Genomic DNA, 25,743 nt, shown 5'->3' with positions numbered 1-25,743 from the left:
TTTTCAAATATCTATTCGATAATATATCCACCAGGACAATTGGTTTTTCAGTAGGACTGATTGGAATAATGGCTACCTCTGTATTTTACGCGAGAATCACTCTGAGAGCCATCAGGTGACCACTTGCGCAATGTAGCCGCTTACGGGTATTCTTCAACATAAATGCGTTAAACTACGTCACAATGCTGTAGACACCTTGGGGAATACGTAGAAAAAGTAATCTGGTTGATAGCCCATTCACTGCTCAATAGGGACGCATTGGAACGCAGAGCTTTCGAAAGATGAGTCACTTCCGGATTGGATTTTTCTCAGGCTTTCACCTGCAATATCAGTTCTGTTATACTCAGACAATATTTTTACAGTTTTGGAAACTTTAGAGTGTTTTCTATCCTAAGCTGTAAATGATATGCATATTCTAGCATCTTGTCCTGACAAAATATCCCGTTTAGTACGGGAACGTTATTTTTTTGTTCCGCTAAACCACCTAATCACCTGTCATTAATTTAACTGTCCAGCCATTGTCACTCTGGGATGCCCATCCATCACTGGAGTAAATGCTTTCTGGTTGGCCTGATAATGGTTTGAGTGTCATGTTCTGACCTTAGTTCCTTTTTTATGTCTTTATTTTAGTTGGTCAGGGCGTGAGTTGGGGTGGGCATTCTGTTGTTTTTCTATGTTTTGTTTAAATCTATGTGTTTGGCCTAGTATGGTTCTCAATCAGAGGCAGGTGTCAGTCGTTGTCTCTGATTGGGAGCCATATTTAGGTAGCCTGTTTTTTCATGTGTTTTGGTGGGTGGTTGTTAGTGTTTTCACCATACGGGACTGTTTCGGTTGTTTGTACTTTTGTTATTGTGTTCAGTGTTCTGTTGATTTATTAAATATATCATTATGGACACTTACCACGCTGCACATTGGTCTGATCCTTGCTACTCCTCCTCTGAAGAAGAGGATTTTTGTTACATTGAGCTCTATCTGCCCATAGGATGTAGAAAATGACAGACAGGATTTCAAACCTGGTGTTTGTGTTGTGAGATATTAAAGTCCCTAACTGACAGGATTGTATTCAACAAAAAGGCTTTTAGAAATAGATTATACCAAAAAGTCCAGAATAAGTGCATCAATGCCAACAATTTCTATCAATTTCTCTCAATCAGGATGTGATGGCATCTATGCATAATGCATCTCTTCATCCAAAGTAGACAGTGGCTTTATCATGTTGTCACATCTTCTTACCGACTCTTTCAAGTCAAGACAAGAGCCTAGACTTCGATTTCAGCTTTCCACTAATCACATGTGCAGTGTCATGTCCATTGAAACCACTGAACTTCAACATTAGTTGGACTTGATCCAAAAATCCATACAGCAACATGATAATGGTAAAGGACAGGACATGAATGGTCCATTATAGTCATATCAATCCTCTAATAATGTAATATCAGTAGACGTCGAGCAATCACATAAGGTTAAATCTGTCTTCTCCCAGCGCCACCTATAGTACTCGAGTATAGTACTTGATAAATCTCAAACTTTCATAAAAATACACATGCAAGGTACTGAATTAAAGCTACACTCGTTGTGAATCTAGCCACCAAGTCAGATTTGTAAAATGCTTTTCGGCGAAAGCATGAGAAGCTATTATCTGATAGCATGCACCCCCCCAAAATACCAGCACGACACGTAAACAACAGATTTTGTGGTAGCCGGCGCTACCCAAAACGCAGAAATAAAATATAAAACATTCATTACCTTGGACGAGCTTCTTTGTTGGCACTCCTATATGTCCCATAAACATCACAATTGGGTATTTTTCCCGATTAAATCCGTCCTTGTATACCCAAAATGTAATTTGCTGAAGGCCAGTCTGATGCTGCAAAAAGCCCATTTACAAGACGCACGTCACTTTTTAAAATTACAAAAGTCGCCTATAAACTTTTACAAATCACTTCAAACGACTTTTCTAAACCAACTTTAGGTATTAATAAACGTTAATGATGTATCAAATTGATCACAGGGCGATCTGTATTCGATAGCAGCAAGTCTGGAAATCATCGTCCATTTTTTCAGTTTCACAACATACTGTGGTGCGCCTCAAGAAAGGAGGAGCTTATTCGTGTTGTAACCAAGGATAAATAAGTCAGAAAATGACAGCAATGGCGACATCGTGTGGAAGCTGTAGGCGTTTACAGGGGATCCTCATTTATTTTAGGTCGCCTTAACCTGTTAGAGCTCTAGGGGCGCTATTTCATTTTTGGATAAAAAACGTTCCCGTTTTAAGCGCGATATTTTTTCACGAAAAGATGCTCGACTATGCATATTCTTGACAGTTTTGGAAAGAAAACACTCTGAAGTTTCAGAATCTGCAAAGATTTTGTCTGTAAGTGCCCCAGAACTCATTCTACAGGCGAAACCAAGATGATGCATCACCCAGGAATTAGCAGAATTTCTGAAGCTCTGTTTTCCATTCTCTCCTTATATGGCTGTGATTGCCCAACGAATGAGCCTACACTTTCTGTCGTTCGCCCAAGGTCTTAGCAGCATTGTGACGTATTTGTAGGCATATCATTGGAAGATTGACCATAAGAGACTACATTTTCCAAGTGTCCGCCTGGTGTCCTGCGTCGAATTCTGTGCGCAATTGCCAGCTGCTTCTACTTTACCATTTGATTCAGGGGAGAAAGCATGTGTCCAAGAACGATGTATCAATGAAGAGATATGTGAAAAACACCTTGATGATTGATTCTAAACAACGTTTGCCATGTTTTCAGTCGATATTATGGAGTTAATTTGGAAAAAAGTTCGCGTTTTGAGGACTGAATTTACGGATTTTTTTTGGTAGCCAAATGTGATGTATAAAACGGAGCTATTTCTAATACACAAGGAATCTTTTTGGAAAAACTGAGCATCTGCTATCTAACTGAGAGTATCCTCATTGAAAACATCAGAAGTTCTTCAAAGGTAAATTATTTTATTTGAAGGCTTTTTTGTTAATGTTGCATGCTGGATGCTAACGCTAATGCTAACGCTAAATGCTAACGCGAAATGCTAACGCTAGCTAGCTACTTTTATACAAATGATTGTTTTCCTATGGTTGAGAAGCATATTTTGAAAATCTGAGATGACAGTGTTGTTTACAAAAGGCTAAGCTTGAGAGATGGCATATTTATTTCATTTCATTTGCGATTTTCATAAATAGTTAACGTTGTGTTATGCTAATGAGCTTGCTGATAGATTTACACAATCCTGGATACAGGGTTTTTTTCATAGCTAAACGTGACGCAGAAAACGGAGCGATTTGTCCTAAACAAATAATCTTTCAGGAAAAACTGAACATTTGCTATCTGAGAGTCTCCTCATTGAAAACATCTGAAGTTCTTCAAAGGTAAATGATTTTATTTGAATGCTTTTCTGTTTTTTTGTGTAAATGTTGCCAGCTGAATGCTAATGCTAAATGCTACGTTAGCCATCAATACTGTTACACAAATGCTTGTTTTGCAATGGTTGAGAAGCATATTTTGAAAATCTGAGATGACAGTGTTGTTAACAAAAGGCTAAGCTTGAGAGCTAGCATATTTATTTAATTTCATTTGCGATTTTCATGAATAGTTAACGTTGCGTTATGGTAATGAGCTTGAGTCTGTATTCACGATCCCGGATCCGGGATGGGGAGATCAGAAAGGTTAAACAATACATTGAATGGCGGACAAATATTTTTTTTGTGTTGTTGGTAAACAGTTTTACCAGGGATTTTTACTCCTAAACACGTTCTGTTATAGCCACAGACCCGATTTAACCAGTTTTAGAGACTTCAGAGTGTTTTCTATCCACACATACTTATCATATGCATATACTATATTCCTGGCATGAGTAGCAGGACTTTGAAATGTTGCGCGATTTTTAACAAAAAGCTGCGAAAATTCGCATCATCCATAACAGGATTTATAAACAACTCTACAGGCTTCACTGCCATGGTGCACAGTCAGTACACAACATTATTCTCATGTCTTAGCAGGATCGTATGGTGACAGGTCTCCCTACACTGTTAGACAGCCAGGGTAGCCCAGTTCACAGAGCTCAGATGTTAACAATATCAGTGAATGATACAAAGTTCCATCTTGAGTTGATGGGTAGGCTACAGTCTGGGGTCTGGGAATACTGGTCATTTCAATTATTGAACCATACATGTAAATGTACACCAAGGTAATTCTCTGTCATGACTAATCTGAGCATGATCGGATCGTGACCAGGGTCTCATCAGGGATAAGCAGCCAGGGAAGACCAGTCAGTGATGGCGCAGAGGTAAACTTTTGAAGATCAACACTTTATTACTATGTGACGATAACACTGGACAAGCAAGAAACTTAAAAGATTGAAACTATTATAAGGCAGCGGACAAACCTCTAAAGTTGATTAATACATTTACAAAACCCCAAGACACCATCCCAACCATGAAGCATGGAGGTGGAAACATCATTATTTGGGGATGCTTTTCTGCAAAGGGGACAGGACGACTGCACCATATTGAGGGGAGGATGGATGGGGCCATGTATCGCGAGATCTTGGCCAACAACCTCCTTCCCTCAGTAAGAGCATTAAAGATGGGTCGTGGCTGGGTCTTCCAGCATGACAACGACACGAAACACACAGCCAGGGCAACTAAGGAGTGGCTCCGTAAGAAGCATCTCAAGGTCCTGGAGTGGCCTAGCCAGTCTCCAGACCTGAACCCAATAGAACATCTTTGGAGGGAGCTGAAAGTCCGTATTGCCCAGCGACAGCCCCAAAACCTGAAGGATCTGGAGACGGTCTACATGGAGGAGTGGGCCAAAATCCCTGCTGCAGTGTGTGCAAACCTGGTCAAGAACTACAGGAAACATATGATCTCTGTAATTGCAAAGAAAGGAATCTGTACCAAATATTAAGTTCTGCTTTTCTGATGTATCAAATACTTATGTAATGCAATAAAATGCAAATTAATTACTTAAAAATCATACAATGTGATTTTCTGGATTTTTGTAATAATGTCTCCGTATCTTGCATATAACGTTTCAGGTAAGACCCTAGTTCAGACTGTGTGAGAGTAACAATGTTTATTACAGCAACAGGGGCAGGCAAACGACAAGGTCAAGGCAGGCAGGAGTCGATAATCCAGAGTGGGGCAAAGGTACAGGTCGGCAGGCAGGCTCAGGGTCAGGCAGGAGGGCTTAGATTCAGGATAGGCAAGGGTAAAAACCAGGAAGGTGATGAAAGAGGGACTAGAAAAATCAGGAGCTGAGACACAAAACGCTGGTTGACTTAAACAAACAAGACAAACTGGCAACAGACAAACAGAGAACAGAGGTATAAGTACCCAAGGGATAATGGTAAAATTGGCAACATCTGGAGGGGGGTGTAGACGAGCGCAAGGACAGGTGAAACAGATCAGGGCGTGACATTGCATTACTCATCTCCTATGTGCAAGCTCTATCTCTATATCTCTTGATACAATGATGAAAATAATAATGGCCTCTAAACCTTCAAGCTGCATACTGAACCCTATTCCAACTAAACTATTGAAAGAGCTGCTTCCTGTGCTTGGAGCTCCTATGTTGAACATAATAAACGGCTCTCTATCCACCAGATGTGTACCATATTCCTCTCAAAATCTTTAGAAAAGGCTGTTGCGCAGCAACTCACTGCCTACCTGAAGAAAAACAATGTATATGAAATGCGTCAGTCTGGTTTTAGACCCCATCATAGCACTGAGACTGCACTTGTGAAGGTGGTAAATTACCTTTTAATGGCATCAGACCAAGGCTCTGCATCTGTCCTCGTGCTCCTAGACCTTAGTGCTGCTTTTGATACCATCGATCACCACATTCTTTTGGAGAGATTGGAAACCCAAATTGGTCTACACGGACAAGTTCTGGCCTGGTTTAGATCTTATCTGTCGGAAAGATATCAGTTTGTCTCTGTGAATGGTTTGTCCTCTGACAAATCAACTGTAAATTCCGGTGTTCCTCAAGGTTCCGTTTTAGGACCACTATTGTTTTCACTATATATTTTACCTTTTGGGGATGTAATTCGAAAACATAATGTTAACTTTCACTGCTATGCGGATGACACACAGGTGTACATTTCAATGAAACATGGTGAAGCCTCAAAATTGCCCTCGCTAGAAGCATGTGTTTCAGATATAAGGAAGTGGATGGCTGCAAACTTTCTACTTTTAAACTCGGACAAAACAGAGATGCTTGTTCTAGGTCCGAAGAAACAAAGAGATCTTCTGTTGAATCAGACAACTAATCTTAATGGTTGTACAGTCGTCTCAAATAAAACTGAAGGACCTCGGCGTTACTCTGGATCCTGATCTCTCTTTTGAAGAACATATCAAGACGGTTTCAAGGACAGCCTTTTTCCATCTACGTAAACATTGCAAAAATCAGAAACTTTCTGTCCAAAAATGATGCAGAAAAGTTGGTCCATGCTTTTGTTGCTTCTAGGTTGGACTGCTGCAATGCTCTACTTTCCGGCTACCCGGATAAAGCACTAAATACACTTCAGTTAGTGCTAAATACGGCTGCTAGAATCCTGACTAGAACCAAAAAATGTGATCATATTACTCCAGTGCTAGCCTCCCTACACTGGCTTCCTGTCAAGGCAAGGGCTGATTTCAAGGTTTTACTGCTAACCTACAAAGCATTACATGGGCTTGCTCCTACCTATCTCTCTGATTTGGTCCTGCCGTACATACCTACACGTACGCTACGGTCACAAGACGCAGGCCTCCTAATTGTCCCTAGAATTTCTAAGCAAACAGCTGGAGGCAGGGCTTTCTCCTATAGAGCTCCATTTTTATGCAATGGTCTGCCTACCCATGTCAGAGACGCAAACTCGGTCTCAACCTTTAAGTCTTTACTGAAGACTCATCTCTTCAGTGGGTCATATGATTGAGTGTAGTCTGGCCCAGGAGAGTGAAGGTGAACGGAAAGGCTCTGGAGCAACGAACCACCCTTGCTGTCTCTGCCTGGCCGGTTCTCCTCTTTCCACTGGGATTCTCTGCCTCTAACCCTATTACAGGGCTGAGTCACTGGCTTACTAGGGCTCTTTCATACCTTCCCTAGGAGGGGTTCTTCACTTGAGTGGGTTGAGTCACTGATGTGATCTTCCTGTCTGGGTTGGCGCCCCCCTTGGGTTGTGCCGTGGCGGAGATCTTTGTGGGCTGTACTCGGCCTTGTCTCAGGATGGTAAGTTGGTAGTTGAAGATATCCCAGTGGTGTCGGGGCTGTGCTTTGGCAAAGTGGGTGGGGTTATATCCTTCCTGTTTGGCCCTATCCGGGGGTATCATTGGATGGGGCAATAGTGTCTCCTGATCTCTCCTGCCTCCAGTATTTATGCTTCAGTAGTTTGTGTCGGGGTCTAGGGTCAGTTTGTTATATCTGGAGTACTTCTCCCTTCCTATCCGGTGTCCTGTGTTAATTTAAGTATGCTCTCTCTTTCTCTCTTTCTTCCTCACTCTTGGAGGATCTGAGCCCTAGGATCATGTCTCAGGACTACCTGGCATGATGACTCCTTGCTTTCCCCAGTCCACCTGGCCGTGCTGCTACTCCAGTTTCAACTGTTCTGCCTGTGATTGTTATTATTTGACCATGCTGGTCATTTATGAAAATTTGAACATCTTGGCCATGTTCTGTTATAATCTCCACCCGGCACAGCCAGAAGAGGACTGGCCACCCCACATAGCCTGGTTCCTCGATAGGTTTCGGCCTTTCTAGGGAGTTTTTCCTAGCCACCGTGCTTCTACACCTATATTGCTTGCTGTTTGGGGTTTTAGGCTGGGTTTCTGTACAGCACTTTGAGATGACATCAGCTGATGTACGAAGGGCTATATAAATACATTTGATTTGGTTTGATTTATACTATTCTTTGAAAGGTTGGTGCCGAAGAACATGGCGGACATTTTACATTCTCCCAACCAATTGTGCAATTTGTTTTATTTTTTTTTGCATTTTGTGTAACTTATTTTTTAACTTATTGTGTACATAATGTTGCTACTACTGTCTCTTATGACCGAAAATAACTTCTGGACATCAGAAAAGCGGTTCCTCACCGCGGACTGGAAGAAACTGTTTTTAACGAGTCCAACGAGATGGAAATCCTGCTTTCACTGGAATAGGCCCAGATCTATGCCGTTTGCGTGAAGAAAATACGGCGGAAAAGGGGACACAGATCGGGGATCCTTCTGAGAATCCGGAGTGAGTGAGAACTCCCAATGCCTTCCCTTCTTCTTGCTGACGTGCAATCATTGGAAAATAAAATTGATGACCTACTACTAAGATTATCCTACCAACTGGACATTAAAAACTGTAACATCTTATGTTTCACCGAAACGTGGCTGAACAAAGAAACTGACAATATAGAGCGGGCTGGATTTTCCATGCACTGGCAGAACAGAGACGCTACCTATGGTAAGAGGGGTGGATGTGTGTCTTTTTGTCAATAACAGCTGGTGCGCGATGTCTAATATTAATGAAGTCTTGAGGTATTGCTCACCTGAGGTAGAGTGCCTTATGATAAGCTGTCGACCACACTATATACTGAGAGTTCTCATCTGTATTAATTGTAGCCATCTATTTACCACCACAAAGGGAAGCTGGCACTAAGACTGCTCTCAACCAACTCTATGAGGCCATAATCAAAGAAGAAAATGCCCACCTAGAAGCGGCACTCCTGGTAGCCGGGTACTTTAATGAATTAAAACTTAAATCAGTTTTACCACATTTTACCCAGCATGTCACATGTGCAAGCAGGGAAAAAAACTCCACACACAGAGATGCATGCAAAGCTCTCCCCTGCCCTCCATTTGGCAAATTTGACCATAATTCTATCCTCCTGATTCCTGCTTCCAAGCAAAAACTAAAGCAGGAAGTACAAGTGACTTGCTCATTACGGAAGTGGTCAGATGACGCGGATGCTACACCACAGGACTGTTTTGCTAGCACAGACTGGAATATGTTCCGGGATTCATCCAATGGCATTGAGGAATACACATCCTCAGTCATCGGCTTCATCAATAAGTGCATTGTTGATATAGTCCTCACAGTGACTGTATGTACCTATCCCAACCAGAAACCATGGATTACAGGCAACATCCGCATTGAGCTAAAGGCTAGAGCTGCCGCTTTCAAGTAGCGGGAGACTAATCCGGACGCTTTTAAGAAATCCCGCTATGACCTCAGTGGCTGGGCTTGAAAACTATTACGGACTACAAAGGGGAACCCAGACGCTTGCTTCGAGATTAATCCGGACGCTTATAAGAAATCCCGCTATGCCCTCAGACGAACCATCAATCAAGCAAAGTGTCAATACAGGATTAAGATTGAATCCTGCTTGTCGGATGTGGCAGGGCTTGAAAACTATTACAGACTACAAAAGGAAACCCAGATGCGAGCTGCCCAGTGATGTGAGCCTACCAGACCAGCTAAATGCCTTTCATGCTTGCTTCGAGGCAAGCAACACTGAAGCATGCACAAAAGCACCAGCTGTTCTGGATGACTGTATGATAACGCTCTCGGTAGCCGATGTGAACAAAACCTTTATACAGGTCAACATTCACAAACCTGCTGGGCCAGACGGATTACCAGGACGTGCACTCAAAGCATGCATGGACCAACTGTCAAGTGTCTTCAATTACATTTTCAACCTCTCCTGACCGAGTCTGTAATACCTACATGTTTCAAGCAGACCAACATAGTCCCTGTGCCCAAGGAAGCAAAGGTAACCTGCCTGAATATTTACCGCCCCGTGGCACTCACGTCGGTAGCCATGAAGTGCTTTGAAAGGCTGGTCATGGCTCACATCAACAGCATCCTCCAGGATACCCTAGACCCACTCCAATTCGCATACCGCCCCAACAGATCCAAAGATGGCGCAATCTCAATTGCACTCCACACTGCCCTTTCAACCTGGACAAAAGGAACACCTATGTGAGAATGCTGTTCATTGACCTCAGCTTAGTGTTCAACACCATAGTGCCCATAAAGCTCATCACTAAACTAAGGACTCTGGGACTAAACACCTCTCACTGCATCTGGATCCTATACTTCCTGACGGGCCGCCCCCAGGTGGTATGAGTAGGCAACAACACGTCTGCCACGTTGATCCTTAACACTGGGGCCCCACAGGGGTGCGTACTTAGTCCCCTCCTGTATTCCTTGTTCACCCACGCATCCAACAATATCATTAAGTTTGCTGACTGCACAACAGTGGTAGGCCTGATCACTGACAAAAATGAGATGGCCTATAGGGAGGTGGTCAGAGAACTGGCAGTGTGGTGCCAGGACAACAACCTCTCCCTCAATGTGAGAAAGACAAAGGAGCTGATCGTGAATGACCAATGGCCGAACAGGCCCCCATTAACATCAAAGGGGCTGTAGTGGAGCGGGTCGAGAGTTTCAAGTTTCTCTGTATCCACATCCCCAACGAACTATCATGGTCCAAACATACCAAGACAGTCGTGAAGAGGGCACGACAAAACCTTTTACGCCTCAGGAGACTGAAAAGATTTGCCATGGGTCCCCATATCATCAAAAGTTTCTACAGCTGCTCTATCGAGAGCATCCTGACCGGTTACATCACCGCTTGGTATGGCAACTCGGCATCTGACCGTAAGGTGCTACAGAGGGTAGTGTGAACGGCCCAGTACATCACTGGGGCCAAGCTTCCTGCCATCCAGGACCAATATAATCGCCGGTGTCAGATGAAAGCCCATACAATTTTCAGAGACTCCAGATATAGACTATTTTCTCTGCTACCGCAAAGCAAGCGGTACCGGAGCACCAAGTCTACTGTAGGACCAAAAGGCTCCTCAACAGCTTCTACCCCCAAGCCATTAGACTGCTGAACAATTCATAAAATTTGCCAATGACCATTTTACATTGACCCCCTCCAATCTTGTACTCTGCAGCTACTCGCTGTTAGTTTGTTACTTATGCATACTCATTTCGCCCCCACCTACAGTTGAAGTAGGTAGTTTATTTACACTTAGGTTTCAGTCATTAAAACTAGTTTTTCAACCAGTCCACACATTTCTTGTTAACAAACTATAGTTTTGGCAAGTCGGTTAGGACATCTACTTCATGCATGACACAAGTAATTTTTCCAACAATTGTTTGCAGACAGATTATTTCACTTATAATTCACTGTATCACATTTCCAGTGGGTCAGAAGTTTACATACACTAAGTTGACTGTGCTTTAAACAGCTTGGAAAATTCCAGAAAATTATGTCATGGCTTTAGAAGCTTCCGATAGGCTAATTGACATCATTTGAGTCAATTAGAGGTGTATCTGTGGATGTATTTCTTGGCCTACCTTCAAACTCAGTTCCTCTTTGCTTGACATCATGGGAAAATCTAAAGAAATCAGAAGACATCAGAAAAAAAAAAATGTAGACCTCCACAAGTCTGGATGTCATTTTCTCATTTTGTCTGTCATAGCTGAAGTGTACCTATGATGAAAATTACAGGCCTCTCTCATCTTTTTAAGTGGGAGAACTTGCACAATTGGTGGCTGACTAAATACTTTTTTGCCCCACTGTATATTCCTTACAGTTGACCCCACGGGGTGAGATCTTGCGTGGAGCCCCAGATCGAGGGAGATTATCAGTGGTCTTGTATGTCTTCCATTTCCTAATAATTGCTTCCACAGTTTATTTCTTCAAACCAAGCTGCTTACCTATTGCAGATTCAGTCTTCCCAGCCTGGTGCAGGTCTACAATGTTGTTTCTGGTGTCCTTTGACAGCTCTTTGGTCTTGGCCATAGTGGAGTTTGGAGTGTGACTGTTTGAGGTTGTGGACAGATGTCTTTTATACTGATAACAAGTTCAAACAGGTGCCATTAATACAGGTAACGAGTGGAGGACAGAGGAGCCTCTTAAAGAAGAAGTTACAGGTCTGTGAGAGCCAGAAATCTTGCTTGTTTGTAGGTGACCAAATACTTATTTTCCACCATAATTTGCAAATAATTCATTAAAAATCCTACAATGTGATTTTCTGGATTTTTTTTCTCAGTCATAGTTAAAGTGTACCTATGATGAAAATTACAGGCCTCTCATCTTTTTAAGTGGGAGAACTTGGACAATGGGTGGCTGACTAAATATTTTTTTGCCCCACTGTATATTTTTGTGTGCTCTATCCTGTCTGATTATCCATCAGTCTGACTAAAATACTGTATATGCACACAATGAACTGAGAAACAATCTGGCCACTAACAGCTTTATAAAATAATTTGTATTAATGATTGATTGATAGAATGCAAGTGCTGTGTAGCGTTATTATGATATTGTATGTGTGTGTATTTGTGTGTAATGGGATTTGATTGATTGAAAGTGCTGTATAGCATCATGATTTAGTTTATTAGGATTCCCATTAGCTATTGCACATGCAGCAGCTATTCGTCACGGGGCACCACATGATTATACTGTGTGTGTGTGTGTGTGTGTGATGGGAGGCGTGTTATAGCTGTAAAACCATTTATTGTGGAAACCCCTAAGAGGTGATTATTAGAGAGTGTATGGTTGAGAAAAAGAGAGGAAGGAAAAAAAAGTGGGTGTATGAGTGAAAGAGAGAGCGATAGAAATTATGATGTTGACCGGAATTGATTCCTATTTGTTCCTTTGTACCTGTTTTCTCTCTCTCTCTCTTCCTTCCTCTTTCACGACCCCCTGTTAGTCTGTTCTTCTAGTTCAGTGCAAGCGAGGGTAGTGATGTGGAGAGTCTGTGCTCAGCAGAAGAAGGCAGGAAGGAAGAGGAGATACAGATGATTGAAGGGATAAAGATGTGGAGCAAGGAGGAAGAGGAACATGGAGAGGAGGGAGAGAGAGAGAGAGCACACCAGAGTGGAGCGTCTGCCCCAAGTCTCACCATTCAACCTTATACCACACAGCTTACTTTGTACTATTTGTCTGTCTGATTTGTTGAATTTGGATCAGAAAAATGCATGTACCTACAAAGCTACTCAAAGTGGTTGCATGGCACATTGCTAACTATTTATTGTACCGGCATCAGTAGACCAGTGTGGGGGACCCTGCAAAGGCTCCATAAATTTCAGACATGGGTCCCTAAAGGCATTAAAAATGCAGCTAATGTATTCACTTTGATGGCTACACTGGCAGGAACTGGGGAGCCAAGAGTATGGCACCAGGGGGTGTGGGTTTGAAGGGCACAAGAGAGGGTGTGGTGTGTGCATCCGGAGTGGACGCAGGGCAAAGAGTGGGGGATGTATAGAAACCTTCTTTGGGTGCTATACGTGTTCTGTACCACTTTGCAGGATGGGGTCATGTTTCCAGAAGTTCCATGACATGTTGTAGGCGTGACAGTGTGAAATACACATTTTTACTCAATCTTATCGGGAAATGTTGTACCTTTTTTTAAATTGTGTTTTGTATAGTCTCTCTATATCTGAATGCATTCACTGAATTGCTGTCAAAGTAGGCTACCATTTCTACATTTTGTGTCAGGCCTAGTTTGAACTAAATCCTATTGAGAGAGGTTATCTACATTTTTAAATATTCTATGAATAGTTGTTTGCATTTTCACATTGTTACAAACGTAAGAACCTTTGTCAATCCAATAACCTACTTTGTGTGAGTGCATTTGGATTTTGGGGGGGATTTTTTCTTGGAACCCTTCTCTATCTAATACTTGTTTCATTTACTGAATTGTTGTCAAAGTACTATATTTACACTTTGTGCTACTTCGTAGGATGGGGCTGTGCTTCATGGCATGTTGAAGGCTAAATGCAAATACTCAAGTGACAGTGTGATATGAATTTGTCCTCCAAATCTAATATGGAAATTGTCTCTGAACAGTAGTCCTGTTTTTGTATCTTCTATCTTTATCTCTCTATCTAATACTTGTCAAAGTAGGCATCTATTTCTACATTTTGTTTCAGGCCTGGTCTGTACTAAATCATATTGAGAGAAGTCAAGTCTTGCCATATATTTTCAAGACGATTTAAGTCAAAACTGTAACTAGCCCACTCAAGAACATTCAATGTTATCTTCTTATGGCTTGGAGGCAGTGTTGAGTAGCTTGGATGAATAAGGTGCCAAGAGTAAACTGCCTGCTACTCAGGCCCAGAAGCTAAGATATGCATATTATTAGTAGATTTGGATAGAAAACACTCTGATGTTTCTAAACCTGTTTGAATGATGTCTGTGAGTATAACAGAACTCATATGGCAGGCAAAAACCTGAGAAAGAATCCAACCAGGAAGTGGGAAATCGAAGGTTTGTAGTTTTTCAACTCTTTGCCTATCCAAGACAGTGTAAATTTGGTCCGATTGCACTTCCTAAGGCTTCCACTAGATGTCAACAGTCTTTAGAACCTTGATTGAGGCCTCTACTGTGAAGGAGGAGAGAATGAGAGCTGATTGAGTAAGAGGTCTGGTAGAGTGCCATGAGCTCATTCAGGCACGCTCCCGTGAGAGTTAGCTGCGTTCCATTGCATTTCTAAAGACAAAGGAATTCTCCGGTTGAAACATTATTGAAGATTTATGTGAAAAACATTCTAAAGATTGATTCTATACATCGTTTGACATATTTCTACGAAATGTACAGGAAGTTTTTTACTTTTCATCTGGCCTGCGCGTCGTGAATTTGGATTTGTGAACAGAAAGGAGGTATTTGGACATAAATTATGGACTTTATCGAACAAAACAAACATTTATTGTGGAACAGGGATTCCTGGGAGTGCATTCTGATGAAGATCATCAAACTTAAGTGAATATTTATAACGCTATTTCTGATATCTGTATGGCTTGTTTTGGTCTCTGATCGCTGTACTCAGATTATAGCATGGTGTGCTACTTCAGTAAAGCTTTTTTGAAATCTGACACAGCGTTTGCATTAAGAAGAAGTTTATGTAAAGTTCCATGCATAACTCTTGTATCTTTTATCAATGTTTTTTATGAGTATTTCTGTAAATTGATGTGGCTCTCTGCAAAATCACCGGATGTTTTGGAAGCAAAACATTACTGAACGTAATGCGCCAATGTAAACTGAGATTTTTGGATGTAAATATGAACTTTATCGAACAAAACATACATTAATTATGTAACATGAAGTCCTATGAGTGTCATCTGATGAAGATCATCAAAGGTTAGTGATTCATTTTTCTCTCTATTTCTGCTTTTTGTGACTCCTCTCTTTGGCTGGAAAAATGGCTGTGTTTTTCTGTGACTAGGTACTGACCTAACATAATCAGATGGTGTGCCTTCGTCGTAAAGCCTTTTTGAAATCGGACACTGTCGTGGGATTATGTTAAGGGCATTTTTACCTATAATGACTAATTATGTATACATTTCAATCAGGACTGACTAATCAGAATACTAGTGTGTTACTGTATATGTACTAATCAGAATACTATATATGTATGAGTTTTCTTTCTTGATCCCAGTACTGAAGATAATGTGTGTGTGAATGTGGTCAAGAGTTTAGAACAATGACGGTCTGTTCCTTGGTACAAATGAATGAACTATATCTCCAGACTGACTAGAATGCTTATCTACACTGACTGACCTTGGCTCTAGGTGGGGAGGGAAGGCTTGAGAGCTATAGAGCCTTTCTACCAGTGTCAAGAAGAGACAGAACATTTAGAAAACGCTGACGTCATTTTCAGTTTATAACCTGTGGTAAAATGTGTGTGTATCATTATAGAATAAGGGAATTACAAATTCTTATGAATTGACAGTGTTTAATTTTAATTGGGTATTAAAACAGAGCTATTTAATTCCTTTAACAGATTAACAACCGGTTTATCTTTAACATGGTGTAAAATACTTGTATGTTTGAGGAATTTTAATTATGAGATTTCTGTTGTTTGAATTTGGCGCCCTGCACTTTCACTGGCTGTTGTCATATCGATCCCGTTAACTTCTTACGGCTGAGATCCCGTTATCTTGGTAAGAAATTCCAGTGTATATTTATCCATGTGTTTTAGGTTATTAAACTGAAAAGTGAATTTGCTTCCCAATGTCGATCTGAGAACATACTGAACCAGGTTTTCCTTTATGATTTTGCCTGTGCTTAACTCTATTCCTTTTCTTTTATCCTAAAAAATACTCCCTAGTTCTTGCCGATGACAAGCATACACATGACATGATGCAGCCACCACCATGCTTGAAAATATGAAGAGTGGTACTCTGTGATGTGTTATATTGGATTTGTCCCAAACATAACGCTTTGTATTCAGGGCATAAAGTTCACTTGTGACCTGTTTCAAGAAGCTAGGCATATGTCGCATGTCACTACTTTACATGAGAGGCATTTGAACCTTTACATTTTTTTAAATAAAATGCATTATTTAGCAGAAATGCCTTCTGGAACAAGTGAACTTTAATGTGTGTTAAATAACAAACTTAAATTGTTAAATTACGATCCTAGTTTGTTTAGCCACGTAAAAAGACAGGAACACTTTTCACAACATATTGTGTTCCCTCAGGCCAGTACTCTACTATCACATATCTACAATACAAAATCCATGTGTATGTGTGGGTGTCTTATCATGTGTATGTGCCTGTGTGTGTCTCTTCACAGTCCCTGCTGTTCCATAAATTGCATTTTTACCTTTTAAAAAAAATATATGATACTACTTGCATCAGCTACCTGATGTGGAATAGATTTCCATGTAGCCAGACGTTTGATGGCATGTCTTGTGAGGTATGCAAGGGTGTCTGATCTGTGTGCTAGTAGTTTAAAACAGACACCTCGGTGCATTCAGCATGTCGACACTTCTGTCAATAACATGAACTGCTCAGTATGTGTATATAATCCTTGCTACCGCTGCTTTTTTAAAGACATAGCGTTAGTCACAGAGATCTGAAAAAGTGTTGCTACTGCTCACAACATTGCTGCCCAGGATTTAGCAGGTGCTATCGACAAAGATCAGTGACAAAAAGTTGAGATGGACTAGTTTTCTGCACAAGGCCAGTGTGAACTGAAGGGACTTGACACAACAATGTGCCAAAAAAGCTGTAGCTAGCTACAAATCAAACTGAAAGACACGATGCCGTGAAGCGTTCATTCATGTATACAGGTACATCAGAAAGTCGTATTCATTGCAAGTTAATTAAAACGTACTGTTAGCTGGCTCGCTAGCTAATGATCTGTGTAGTAATATTATTAGCATTTCAGAAAGCCATTTGAATTACTAGTTATAGCCTAATGTTACCTAGCTAACATTGAACCTAGTTGGTTATCTTTAGCTACCTGCAGAATCATACTGTACTCAAGCATTTCATGCATAGTGGCTAGCTATGACAATCTGTTTGTACTGTAGCTATGCATTGGGATTATGGTTAATAGTTTAACTAGCTAGCAAGCTATGTCTAAACCAAAGACTCCACTTCGCAAGTGAATGAACACATGACCTATCATGTTAGCCAGGTGTGTCTGGGGATGATTACGGCCATCTGTTGTATTTAATGAACATGTGTACTTGTCTAGGCAATAGTGACCCATCCACGTAGCTAGATGTGGCTGAGGGGTGGTTAAAGCATTTCTTTCACATGACGCATCAATTTAGACAAGTGTCTGGGTAGGCATCATCGAACAATTTGAACATATTTTTATCTTGACACTTTCAAAGTCAGATTAGGATATAGGCCAAGGACTAGATAACTTAAGTGTATTTTTACTTGGAGTTGTTCGTTATTGTAAAGAGATGGGTGGGGCTAATGCTTAAGATGACTGCTGAATAGGTGTAGAACAAGAAGAGCTTTCCAGTAGGTGAACCAAAAGGGCAATTTTCTCAAAAGTGGGGTTACAAATTGATCGACTTTCCCATTGTTCCGCAACTGTGGTGTATGGCATACCATTTTGTAGCTCTGAGTCTCTACTTTTATCCAATGTTTAAAAAAAACACTTTCAAATGTTGGTACACAAGACCGAATTGAGGTGGTGGGTCACTTTTACCACTTGTTTTTTCAGGATGCATGTCTTGGGGAATTTGTATTATGTACAGGCTTCCTTCTTTTCACGCTGTCATTTAGGTTAGTATTGTGAAGTAACTACAATGTTTTTGATCCATCCTCAGTTTAATGTCTGTGATAGGTAAAAACTATAACTGTTTTAAAGTCACCATTGGCCTCATGGTGAAATCCCTGAGTGGGTTCCTTTCTCTGCGGAACTGAGTTAGGAAGGACGCCTGTATGTTTGTAGTGACTTGGTGTATAGATACACCATCCAAAGTGAAATTATTAATTTCACCATGCTCAAAGGGATATTCAATGTTTTATTTGTCAACTAATAAGGTGCCCTTTGCGAGGCACTGAAAAACCTCCCTGGTCTGTATGGTTGAATCTGTGTTTGAAATTCACTGCTCAACTGAGGGACCTTACATATAATTGTACGCGTACGGTACAGAGATGAGGTAGTCATTCAAAAATCATGTTAAATACTATTATTGCAGACATAGTGAGTCCATGTAAAGTATTTTGTGACTTGTTAACCACCTTTTTACTCCTGAACTTATTTAGGCTTGCCATAACAAAGGGGTTGAATACCTATTGATTAAAGACATTATAGCATTCATGTTTTATTCATTTGTAAAAAATAAAAAAACATTATTCCACTTTGACATTATGGGTATTGGCCAGTGAAAAATAATCCAAATTTAATCAACTTTAAATTCAGGCTGTAACACAACAAAATGTGGAAAAAGTCTAGGAGTGTGAATAATTTCTGAAGTCACTATTTGAAAATAGTATTTAAAAAAAACTGGTCAAACAACAAAACCTACAGTATTCCCCCTCAGGAGAATGAAAATATGTGGCATGGGTTCTTAGATCCTCAAAAGGTTTTACAGCTGCACCATCGAGTATCCTGACGGGTTACATCACTGCCTAGTATGGCAACTGCCCAGCCTCCGAATGCAAGGTAGTACAGAGGATAGTGCATACGGCCCAGTACATCACCAAGGCCAAGCTTCCTGCCATCCAGGACCTCTTTACCAGGCGGTGTCAGAGGAAGGCCCTAAAAATTGTCAAGACTCCAGCCATCTAGTCATTCTCTCTGCTACCGCAGGGCAAGCGGTACCGGAGCGCCAAGTCTATTTCCAAGAGGCTCCTAAATAGCTTCTACCCCCCCCCCCCCCCCCCCCCAAGCATAAGACTCCTGAAGAGCAAATCAAATGACTACCCAGACTATTTGCATCCAGCAACATTAAGGTGGTTATATACAGTACATTTAAAAATATTACATGACATTTCATAACACTTTCACAACATATCTACAATGCAAAATCCATGTGTACGTGTGTGTAGAGTGTGTGTGATCGCATGTGTGTATGTGTGTGTCTAAAACATAATTCCACTTTGATATTAAGGGTTATTGTGTATTTTTATTTATTAAGTATCCGCATTAGCTGCTGGGGTCCAGCAACATTGTGGTTATATACACTAAAAAATATGACATGACATTACATTTCATAACACTTTTCACAACATATTTACAATGAAAAATCCATGTGTACGTGTGTATAGAGTGCGTGTGTTAGCATGTATATGTGTATGCGTCTGTCTGTGCCTGTGTGTCTCAACATAGTCCCCGCTGTTTCATAAGGTGTATTTGTATCTCTTTAAAATCTAATTCTACTGCTTGCATCAGTTACCTGATGTGGAATAGAGTTCTATGTAGCCATGACTATACTGTATGTAGTACTGTGCGCCTCCCATAGTCTGTCCTGAACTTGGGGATTGTGAAGAGACCTCTGGTGGCATGTCTTGTGGGGTAGTTTAAACAGACAGCTCTGTGCGTTCAGCTTGTCAATACTTCTTACAAAAACAAGTAGTGATTAAGTCTCATCTACATTGAGCCATGAGAGATTTACATGCGTATTATTAATGTTAGTTCTCGGTGTACATTTAAAGGTCAGCCATGCTGCCATGTTCTGGGTCAATTGTAATTTTTCTAAGTCGCTCTTTGTGGCACCTGACCACAGAACTGGACAGTAGTCCAGGGGCGACAACAGGGGCCTTTAGGGCCTGCCTTTTTGATAGTGTTGTTAAGAAGGCAGAGCAGTGCTTTGTTATGGCCAGACTTCTCCCCATCTTAGCTACTGTTGCTACGGGTCGGGGGACAGCCTCTATTTTTACTAATGCTCTCAGTTGTAAGGATATTTAGTTGGGCGACTTTGGGTCTTTTGAGCATGATGCTATACTGTTTAAATGTCAGCCTCCAGTGCTGGCCATAACCCTGTATAGGCCTCCAAAGCATTGCCCCACTTTCTTTAGTGATTTATCTGAACTATTGTCTATTGTCCTTGAGAACTATAATACAATCATTTTGTTGTGCGACTTTAATATTCATGTTGACAAAGAGACTGACTCCAAGGCCATTGAATTCCTTAGTCTTTTGAGCTCTATGGACTTCATCCAATATATTACTGGGACCTGGTTATTACCAAGGGGCTTTCTATTGACATATGATTTATTGTTATTGTTTTATCTGCTCACCATTGTGCATTTTTTACTACCTTGTTACTCATAGCATGGAGTAATACTGAATGCATTATTAAGAAATGCTATCTGACCTCTGAAGTTGCTCCACATTTTATTAAGTATATGAACAATACTACACCACCTATTCTGCCTTCCTCTTGTGATGATTTAGTTGATAACTTTAATAGCAAATTATGGGCAACCATTGATGCCATAGCACCAGAAAAGTTGAAAAAGGCCTCATCCAAATGGACAGCCAAATAGAGAAGTGAGGAAACTAATCAATTAAAGAGAAATTTCAAAAAGGCAGAGCAGAAGTGGAGATATCCAAGTTAATATTCTCAGAGAGCAACTTGGCATATATATAACAAGGCAATTAGAGAATCCAGATGGGCAATTTTTTTCTTACTTGATTAATCCAAATAATTTGAGAGTGCTCTGCTCGACCATTGATGGCATGATAAATCCTACCCCCTCAAATATATGTGAACTTTCCTTCACATCTAACTGCGATGAGTTTGCGGCATATTTCAGAGATAAGATACCCAGCCTAATGTTGGTTATCAGTCAAGCAAGACCTGATGAGAAGTTTGATGATTTGTGTCCTAGCCTACTGCGCAAAGGCACTATGGATTTATTTTCCCTGGTTGACACCGACATGCTCAGGAAAGTGATACTACAACTTAAGCCTTCTACCTGCCTTCTCAATTCTATCCCCATCACCTTCTTCAAAAACTGTATTTATTGCATATCTAAAGAAGTGCAAGCTATTGTTAATCACTCCTTGTTCACAGGCACTTTCCCTACTGCACTGAAAACTACTATGGTGAAACTGCTTCTGAAGAAATGTAATCTAGATCCTTCTGCTCTTAGCAAAATTCTTGAGAAATTGGTTTTCAAACAGCTAAATTACTTTTTAATTAACCTCTTAAGGCTAGACGCTAGCGTCTCTCCTGGCCTATAATCTGCGGAAATGCGCAACGCCAAATGCTAATTGTACACGGTAAAACTCAAACTTCCATTAAAACACACATGCAGGGTACTCAATTAAAGCTACACTCGGTGTGAATCTAGCCAACATGTCAGATTTTTAAAATGCTTTTCGGCGAAAGCATGAGAAGCTATTATCTGATAGCATGCAACACCCCGAAATACCTGAAGGGAACGTAAACAAAAGAATTAGCGTAGCCGGCGCTACACAAAACGCAGAAATAAAATATAAAACATTCATTACCTTTGACGAGCTTCTTTGTTGGCACTCCTATATGTCCCATAAACATCACAATTGGGTCTTTTTCCCGATTAAATCCGTCCATGTATACCCAAAATGTCAATTTATATAGCCCGTCTGATCCATGGCAAATCTCCGTTCCAAAACGCAACGTCATTTTTTTAAATTAAAAAAGTTGCCTAGAAACTTTTACAAAAAACTTCAAACTACGTTTGTAACCCAACTTTAGGTATTTGTAAACGTTAATAATCGATCAAATTGATCACTGGGCGATCTGTATTCAATAGCAGCTACTCTTGAAATCAGCGTGCATTGTCTCTCTCCTATAAGCCTCTTCCTGTTCCTGGAGGACAGGAAAGGCCTATTTCTTATTCCACCAAGGATTTAAACAAATGAAAATGCCAGTACTGGCGACATCGTTGTAGGAACTGCAACCTCACCGTTATCTATTTTTGCTTGCAATAAACAATTCAGAGACTGGCGGATGAATACTTTGTGGTTTTTGTGACCAGGTTTTTCTTGGGATTTCGCTTGCTGTTCATGTTCTGTTGTAGTCACATACATTATTTAACCAGTTTTTGAAACGTCAGAGTGTTTCCTATCCACACATACTAATCCTATGCATATACTATATTCCTGGCATGAGTAGCAGGACGTTGAAATGTTGCGCGATTTTTAACAAAATGTTGAAATAATTCAGGGGAGCTTTAAGAGGTTTTAAGTGCCAATCAGATTTTCAGACAGCCTTGGTTAAATTAGTAAATGATCTTAGAGCAAACACAGATGCCAAACCGCTCTCTGTCCTTTAAGTGCTGCATTCAACACTTTTGACCATGATGTCCTTCTGGGCAGACAGGAGAGGTAGGTTGGCCTCTTACGTTCCACTTCTAAATTGGTTTAGGACCTATTTAACCAGTGAAGAGTGTGTCACCCTTGGTGAAAATAACTCAGAGACAATACATATTACATGTGGCATTCCACAAGGTTTGATTTTGGGTATGGTACTGTTCAGTTTATACAGTATATGTTACCCCTTTGCAGCATTATCAGACAGCACATCATTGATTTTCATTGCTATGCAGACAATACACAACTGTACATTTGTTTCACCAGAGGATTTTAGCTCCACAGATAAAGGATTAGACTGTATTAGTGATTTAAATACTTGGATGGCTCACAACTTCCTCCAGCTAAATCAAGACAAGACCAAGGTGCTTATTGTTGGAACTGTCATGAAGTGGCCCTTTCTGGGTACAGTGCGTGGCATCCCCCTCTCCTACATCCAGGTTCTGTTATCTCATATCTTCAATTCCTGGAGGAGACTCTCTCCTCCTTGCCATGCAGTATAGAGAGAGACTGTTCTACTGTGAAACTAAGGAACTTCTTCTACATCACAGAACTTGAGAACTGAACAATATCAATGTTTTGGAGAATGTGTAAACGGTCGGTAGAGAAGCCGGCTACGATCCGGTCCGTTTTGTTTCATGTTTGTGACCTCATGAAAGACAATACAGCCACATTACCATAACTCTGTTTATACAGGTGCCTCCATTTTGAGGTGTGCGGCTAATTATTGTATTAAAATGAATGAGTAATGATGTTAATGTGAGAGAATTTTAGTTCCCTTTAAAGTTTAACTAAGTCAATGGCCCAACTCCATGTTCACAGACATTATCTGGCATCATGGAACAGCCCTTTTCTACTGTTACGAATAAAAACCCCACCTGAAGAAATCCTCTTCAGACCACGCGTACCTAGATGGACACCGAGGGGAAAAGGTTGAGTTTAGACCACAAAAACCTCAGTATAAGCTAAGGTTGTAATGGTTGTTGAATTCATAACCATACCACGTGGAGCATTGGCTACACGGGTGGAAATTGTTAAACTCTGAGACTATCGATCATGACGGAATAAGAGCAAATCTTAGATACTAATTACTAGTCTGCAGCTAGATATTATGTCAACCAGGAATGCGAAGACCGACAACCGCCGAAACATCTATTCCATGAGAACATTTCTGAATGGTACTCTGAAGTATCCATGCTAACCACGAAAGACTTCAGGGAAGCAGAGAGACTCTCGGATGAACTTTCCAACAGAAGGACTGACGATTCCAACAGAGATCACGACGACACACTGGGCGTAAATATACAGCGGGGAGAACAAGTATTTGATACACTTCCGATTTTTCAGGTTTTCCTACTTACAAAGCATGTAGAGGTCTGTCATTTTTATCATAGGTACACTTCAACTGTGAGAGACAGAATCTAAAACAAAAATCCAGAACATGACATTGTATGATTTTAAGTAAGTATTGTAAGTATTTGATCACCTACCAACCAGTAAGAATTCCAGCTCTCACAGACCTGTTAGTTTTTCTTTAAGAAGCCCTCCTGTTCTCCACTCATTACCTGTATTAACTGTACCTGTTTGAACTCGTTACCTGTATAAAAGACACCTGTCCACACACTCAATTAAACAGACTCCAAACTCTCCACAATGGCCAAGGCCAGAGAGCTGTGTAAGGACATCAGGATAACATTGTAGACCTGCGCAAGGCTGGGATGGGCTACAGGACAATAGGCAAGCAGCTTGGTGAGAAGGAAACAACTGTTGGCGCAATTATTAGAAAATGGAAGAAGTTCAAGATGACGGTCAATCACCCTCGGTCTGGGGCTCCATGCAAGATCTCACCTCGTGGGGCATCAATGATCATGAGGAAGGTGAGGGATCAGCCCAGAACTACACGGCAGGACCTGGTCAATGACCTGAAGAGAGCTGGGACCACCGTCTCAAAGGAAACCATTAGTAACACACTACGCCGTTATGGACTAAAATCCTGCAGCGCACGCAAGGTCCCCCTGCTCAAGCCAGCGCAAGTCCAGGCCAGTCTGAAGTTTGCCAATGACAATCTGGATGATCCAGAGGAGGAATGGGAGAAGTTAATGTGGTCTGATGAGACAAGAATATAGCTTTTTGGTCTAAACTCCACTTGTTGTGTTTGGAGGAAGAAGAAGGATGAGTACAACCCCAGGAACACCATTCCAACCGTGAAGCATGGAGGTGGAAACATCATTATTTGGGGATGCTTTTCTGCAAAGGGGACAGGATGACTGCACCGTATTGAGGGGAGGATGGATGGGGCCATGTATCGCGAGATCTTGGCCAACAACATCCTTCCCTCAGTAAGAGCATTGAAGATGTGTCGTGGCTGGGTCTTCCAGCATGACAACAATCCGAAACACACAGCCAGGGCAACTAAGGAGTGGCTCCGTAAGAAGCATCTCAAGGTCCTGGAGTGGCCTATCCAGTCTCCAGACCTGAACCTAATAGAAAATCTCTGGAGGGAGCTGAAAGTCCGTATTGCCCAGCGACAGCCCCGAAACCTGAAGGATCTGGATCTGGGCCAAAATACCTGCTGTAGTGTGTGCAAACCTGGTCAAGAACTACAGGAAACGTTTGATCTCTGTAATTTCAAACGAATGTTTCTGTACCACATATTAAGTTCTGCTTTTCTGATGTATCAAATACTAATGTCATGCAATAAAATGCAAATGAATTACTTAAAAATCATACAATGTGATTTTCTGGATTTTTGTTTTATTTTCCGTCTCTCACAGTTGAAGTGTACCTATGATAAAAATGACAGACCTCTACATGCTTTGTAAGTAGGAAAACCTGCAAAATCGGCAGTGTATCAAATACTTATTCTCCCCATTGTATATGTAGTGATTAGGGAATGTAAACCAGGTTTGCTAGGAAACAAGTCAAAACAAATGGAACAATGACAAGTGGAGCGGCGATGGCTAGAAGACCGGTGACGTCGACTGCCAAACGCCGCCCGAACAAGGTGAGGAGCAGACCTCGATGGAAGTCGTGACAGTACCCCCCCACCCCCCCTTGACGCACAGCTCCAGCAGCGCGCCGACACTGGCCTCAGGGATGAACCGGAGGACGAGGCGCAGGGCGATCCGGCCAGAGACGGTGGAACTCCCGCAGCATTTAAGGGTCCAACACGTCCTGTACCGGATCCTCTCCTCA

The 25,743-nt window shown here is 41.2% G+C and overlaps 1 long non-coding RNA gene across 5 annotated transcripts in view; it reads left to right on the top strand.

The window, feature by feature from the left end:
* The first annotated feature begins 2,497 nt into the window (after positions 1-2,497).
* Positions 2,498-25,743, top strand: part of LOC149985498 (uncharacterized) — a 208,440-nt gene continuing 185,194 nt past the window's right edge. For 2 of the 5 annotated variants that reach the window (XR_016494934.1, XR_016494932.1), the window contains exons 1-2: positions 2,507-2,955; positions 3,318-3,379. This is a non-coding gene — a long non-coding RNA (uncharacterized LOC149985498). Of the gene's footprint in view, positions 2,956-3,317; positions 3,380-25,743 lie in introns of all 5 variants that reach the window. The other 3 variants (XR_016494926.1, XR_016494933.1, XR_016494929.1) reach the window with 3 other exon arrangements.

Source organism: Oncorhynchus mykiss, chromosome 1 (assembly GCF_057628025.1).
Source record: "Oncorhynchus mykiss isolate SJ-2025 chromosome 1, ASM5762802v1, whole genome shotgun sequence".
In the NCBI taxonomy this organism is placed as follows: Eukaryota; Metazoa; Chordata; class Actinopteri; order Salmoniformes; family Salmonidae; genus Oncorhynchus; species Oncorhynchus mykiss.
This window is presented reverse-complemented; position numbering and strand designations above follow the sequence as displayed.